Source organism: Diaphorina citri, unplaced genomic scaffold (genome assembly GCF_000475195.1).
Source record: "Diaphorina citri unplaced genomic scaffold, Diaci psyllid genome assembly version 1.1 scaffold981, whole genome shotgun sequence".
In the NCBI taxonomy this organism is placed as follows: Eukaryota; Metazoa; Arthropoda; class Insecta; order Hemiptera; family Psyllidae; genus Diaphorina; species Diaphorina citri.
Genome location: NW_007378412.1, coordinates 122,855 through 129,097, shown reverse-complemented (window position 1 = coordinate 129,097; position 6,243 = coordinate 122,855).

Genomic DNA, 6,243 nt, shown 5'->3' with positions numbered 1-6,243 from the left:
GATTAGTAACCCCCCCCCCCCCCTTCTTCGTCCCTCCCTCAGAACCTTTGTCCCTCCCTTAGCATAATACAAAGTATTGTGACCATCCCCTCCCATAAATAAATCTTGATCCCCCTCCCTCCCCCCTTTCACCCATTATTTAAGAACACCTGAAGCCAAATCCATAAAGGGCTCCTCACCCAGATCTTTGCACTTCTTACCCCTCACTTTTTTCACCCTCACTCCCAACTCCGGTTCCTTTTTTTTTTTTTTTTTTTTTTTAGATGAGTGTTTGACCGACGTTTTTATTTCGTAGCAATGAAACTACTGCCACTGCTGCCTCACATTAGACTCACTTGGTTTCTGTCGTAGCATTCTCATCAAATAAGCGAGGAGAGACACAATACTTCCCATTTAGGTGCTGGGTCAACACGAGAACACCAGGAAGTATGTTAAGAGGTTTGACAGAGGGAACTGTAACTGCTTTGGTCTTATCGTCCCGAAATCGAAGAGAGAAGTTCAACACCCGTTGAAATATGTTGCAGTCGGAATATTGAATGGAACTTTCTGCATGTCAAACAAGCTCGTAACCACTGGGCTAACCTTAAACTCAGTATTTATAGTATAGGATAATAGGATCTCACAGAAAGTTTGTTTGAAAGAGGTTCAAATTTTGTTAGCCAGCCTAGTTAGCTTAGTTGGTAGTGCGTCTGCCTTGTAAGCACTAGGCCGCGGGTTCGATTCCCGCCCGGGGCGGATTTTATCCTGATGGATTGCGATTATGTTCGCGGATTTGGCAATTATGTTCGCGGATTCGCGTCCCGAATCGACATTTTGGATATTTGGCAAGCCTAGGTATACGTAGGTACCTATAATACCTAGATGTATATAGGTAGATACCTAAATAAGATAGAGTGAGGTATGAATGCAAGCTTGAGAGTATGTGGAACACTTGTCAGGTGTTTTCCGCAGGTAATTGTCGAGCAATAACAACAATGTAGGTATAGGTAGGTACATAGGTAAAAATATGTAGGTACAGTAGAATCTCGATTATTTCAACTCTCTATTATTTCAACCCCAAAATCAGTTCAAAATGGAGTATTTATTGATCATTTTGTTCTTTTGTAGGTATCTAAAAATTTTGCCCCTTTTTCGTTGTTTTATACGGAATTTCAATTATTTCAACTTTCGATTATTTCAACTACCCTCGGTCCCACTTAGTTGAAATAATCGAGGTTCTACTGTATGTCAAATAGATAGGTACATAGGTAGGTACCTACCTACGTACATTTTTCATATTATGTTGGTATTTCCCAGAGGATTAGGTGTAGGTGGAATGCTTAAGCTCAAATATGTTACAGGACTGACCTAGTATATGTTAGAGGAGGTTCTCGGGTTCGATTCCCAGCGGGGGAAAAAAATAAAGAATGAATAAAAAGTTCAGGCGTGAGTAGGTAACAAGGTAGGTTTTTCTTTTTCTTTCTTCTTATTTTCTTTTTCTTTTTTTTCTTCTTCTTTTTTCTTTTTCATTTCGGAATGCTTAAGCTCAAATATGTTACAGGACTGACCTAGTATATGTTAGAGGAGGTTCTCGGGTTCGATTCCCAGCGGGGGAAAAAAAATAAAGAATGAATAAAAAGTTCAAGGTAACAAGGTAGGTTTTTCTTTTTCTTTCTTATTTTCTTTTTCGTTTTTTTTTCTTCTTCTTCTTTTTTCTTTTTCATTTTCTTCTTCTTCTTCATCATCTTCTTGTTCTTCTTCTTTGTCTTCTTCTTCTTTGTCTTCTTTTTCTCCTCCTCCTTCTTCTTCCTCTTCTTTTCTTCTATATACTTCTTTCAATTATCCTGTTTCACTAGGGAAATCATCCGGCCTTTGCTATAAGCTGTACCCTACCCTTGCTATTTATATCAAAATATATGTATAGTCTACAACTTGATCCAAGCTTAGAGCTGTATGCTGTTTTATTGCGTTGACTGACCACAGACAAGGGGTTGAAACTGTTGTGTTTCGTAATGAAAAATAGACTGGGGAGGAAAAAAAAAAAAACATAGGAAAAATAAAAAAGAAGAAAAATGAGAGAGTAAAACATAAAGAAAAGAATGGAGAATAATGGGGAGGAATAAAACTGAGAGGAAGAAGAGAAAAAAGGTAAAAGAAGAAGGAAGAAGAGAAAGTAGAGAGAAAAAAATGGACAGGTTAAAAAGGAAAAGAAAGAGATCGAAGGAAAGGAAGAGAGTCAATTCAATTCAATTCTTCTTCTTCTTCTTCTTCTTCTTCTTCTTCTTCTTCTTCTTCTTCTTCTTCTTCTTCTTCTTCTTCTTCTTCTTCCTACCTTTGAATCATCACTTTGAAGCCGAGTACATTATGAAGAAGTAAACAGCCGCACCCCCTAGAAGTTTCTGCAAGCTTAGGGGATGGTCTAACTTATGTACTTATTATTGTTTATAAATACATTGCTTATTCAATTCAATTCTTCTCTCCGGCTCTACTTCTTCTTTTCTTTCTTTGTAGGCAGTACCTACTTAAAGAAAAGTATTGTTAATCTTTAGATACCCCCTTATCTATTTCCTCCTTCTTTTTTTATTTTTAGATTCCTTTTGAAGTTTTGATCCATCTTCGTAAATTTTATTTCTGCAGATTTTTTTCCTGCTCTTCATTCTTGTTGCGTGGGTAGTTAAGTTTTTTCTATCCTTACAGAATATGATATAAAGAGGGTGGGTGTGGGTGGTTATACAGGATCATTCACACACTGACTTGTATCGTGACACTGTTTGAACTATTTCATTAGAACGGGCGGTAGAAATTGAATTTTCGAACTTTTAATCAACGTAATATAAAAGTTTGAAGGAAAAAACAACAAAACAAGGGCTTCGTTTGACGTCATCGGTACTTGAAACAGTGGCGTGTGGTGAAACAGTCTCTCTGGTGAAACCGTTTGGAATTCGGAAAAATCCTAAAACACGTATTTCTATATTTTCAAGAGGAACCTATTTTAAGGGGATCTCAATTTTTCGGCACTATCATGGGCGGCCCCAGAGGGGTCATAACTCCTGCTCTGGTTGTTGGATTGAGCTCAAACTTGTACCAAAGTACTACGTATTTTAAAGTTGACCCCTATGGAGCCGCCCCTGACAGTTCCGAAAAATTGAGATCCCTTTAAAATAGGTTCCCCTTAAAAATAAAGAAATACGTGTTTTAAGATTTTTCCGAATTTCAAACGGTTCTCGAGTTTTCAGGGGTGGCAACTTTTTTTTTAAACACCCTGTAGGTACCGACTTTGTATCTCTTTTGTCATACATGGTAGGTAGGTACCTACTTTAACGATCAATTTCATGACCATGGTAGGTAGGTACCTACTTTAACGATCAATTTCATGACCATGGTAGGTACGTACTACGTAGCCAATGTAGCCATGTTAGGTAACAACTATGTATGTACATACCTACCTACCTATCTCTTTTATTTGTTATCCCTGCTTTACCGTTCCCCCTATTTGACGATAAAGTTTGACCATCTCTCTCTCTCTCTCTCTCTCTCTCTCTCTCTCTCTCTCTCTCTCTCTCTCTCTCTCTCTCTCTCTCTCTCTCTCTCTCTCTTTCCCTCTTCCTTTCTCTCTCCCTCTTTCTTCCATGGCGAACATGGACATGGGTGAAGCAGCAAGATGAATAATGATTGAAGGGGCAACAAGCTGAAAACAGTTTACGTAACGAAAAAAGTGGACAGGCGAACAATGAAATGGCCATGGAGGGAGAGCCATGATACAAATTTCTTGACCCCGCCGGGAATCGAACCCGGGTCTCCGGCGTGCAAGGCGAGCGCAGTGACCACTACGCCATGGGAGCGAATTTTCTACATTATTTCCTCTGCCATGCCGCCGTGCCGTGGTCGATAGGTAGGTATTTTTGTTTTGAAAATTGAAATGTTTCGCGAAAACTCAAGAGTGATCCAATTATGAAGTTCTATTTCAGGCTCCATAAGTCCAGGTATGTGCCTACATAAGAGCTAAAATAGAATTAAATTAAATATTGTCACAAATTATTAGTGACAGCGAAAATAATAGAATGATGTACCTACGACTTACGAGTAGATATGTACCTACATACGTTATAGGTATGTACCTAAATACGTTTTAGGTATGTACCAAATGTACCTACATACGTTATATGTATTACAAAAAAGTTGGCAGATAAGTAGGTACCAATTTTAAAAGAGCAAACTTCTTCGAAAACTCCCTCGAACAAAACACAAACTTCTCTTTTGTTATTCTTCCAGAGTTTATTTTTCGGCATTTTAAAAGTAAGTATAGATACCTAACTAAGCTACGAAAGTAATTATTTTCTTTTCGTTTTTTTCGGGAGGCATTAAAACGCTTCGAAAAAACTTGAATAAGTACCCTACTTGAAATTCAAGTTTTCAAATTCAATGAAAAAGTTTCCCCGAGACGAAAATTGAAACGCAAATTTTTACTCTGACGTCACAGAGTCTACTGTCAGTCTAATATTTAGTAGGTATTAACTTTTTCCGGTCCGTTACCCCGAAATAAACACGCCACACGCCGTGTAGCAGTTGTAGCCATAAGAGGTAGAACCAAGCGTAGATACCTTGGGGGGTAGCACGGCTACCTTGTAAGCGCTAGGTCGCGGGTTTGATTCCCGCCCGGGGCAGATTTCATCTTAAACAGATCAGGTTCGTTTTCACCACGGCTGGCTTTCTCCTATCCTGTCTTCCTTCTGTCTTCCATTTCGGGACGATAAGGCCTTAAGAGTTAGTTCTCTGTATCAAAAAAAAAAAAAAAAAAAATCGTCGAGTTAAAACAGAACTTAGGTACTTTGTTGAACTGGTGTTGTTATTCTTTTGTTAGGAACTACATACATATTGCTGTAGCTTTACCCTTTTGCTAGGAACTTCTGAGCTGAAAGCTTCACACAACATGGTACGGAGAAAATAGATTTAGTCAAACAATGAGTATCTAATTCCAAGGAGAAAGAGCTTTGTACACTTTGTAGAGATTCTACCCCAGTGTAGATTAATACTAAAAGCTTTCAGAAAATTGTTCTACTGCAATTAGACGACATAAAGCTCTAAGCTCACAAGCTTTTTAGTGTATTATTAACGTAATGGCTTCCATAGCCATTAGTGTCTTGTAAGACCATTATGCTTCGTGTTTTAAGATTGTGAGACGTTGACTTAGTGGTTGGGAGACTTTAGTTAATGAAGGAAGGGACGCGGGTTCAAACCCGGAAGGCACGCTGTAGCAGTTTTAAAAGGAAATCACTGGGTAACACATCAAATTCCTCTTATTACGGACAAATTTTTTTTTCAGTGTACAGTAGAATCTCGATTATTTCAACCTCCATTATTTCAACCCCAAAATCAGTTCAAAATAGGGTATATATTGACCATTTTGTTCTTTTGTATCTAAAAATTTTGCCCCTTTTTCATTGTTTTATACGGAATTTCAATTGTTTCACCTTTCGATTAAATTTTTTTTTTTTTTTTTTTTTTTTTTTTTTTTTAGATGAGAAAAATAAAGAAACGTTTTATTTGAACAAATTAAATACAATTTTAAACACATACAAACATAGTAATTTAAGATTACAAGCCTAACACCTCGTCAAATCTTGAGTGTTTCACCGACGTTTTTATTTCGTAGCAATGAAACTACTGCCACTGCAGCTGCCTCACATTAGACTCATTTGGTCTCTGTCGTAGCATTCTCATCAAATGAGCGAGAAGAGACACAATACTTCCCATTTAGGTGCTGGGTCAACACGAGAACACCAGAAAGTACCTAATCCGTTGAAATATGTATTTGCAGTCGAAATATGAATGGAACTTTCTGCATGTCAAACAAGCTCGTAACCACTGGGCTAAAACCTTAAACTCAGTATATTTATAGGTAGTACCTACCTATAGGATAATAGGATCTCACAGAAAGTTTGTTTGAAAGAGGTTCAACTTTTGTTACTATAGCTAATATAAAATTGCCCGAAACAGAAGTCTAATTTTCCTGCACAATTACAAACGTTTAAATTTCAACTTTCCTGGACTATTCTAGAAACGTTAATTCGTCCACAGGCAAAGGACGATCCCGTAACAAGCCAAGTCCACAAGACTAATCCCAAGTTCAGCTCTGTCCACAAGGGCAAGGAAGAGAATGGGCACCTTCAGGAATCGCAGGTGTTTATCACAAAGGGAGAAGGATTTGATGATGATGATGACAGCATGTATTTTGTGGGTGAGTACTTTTTACTTTCTATTACT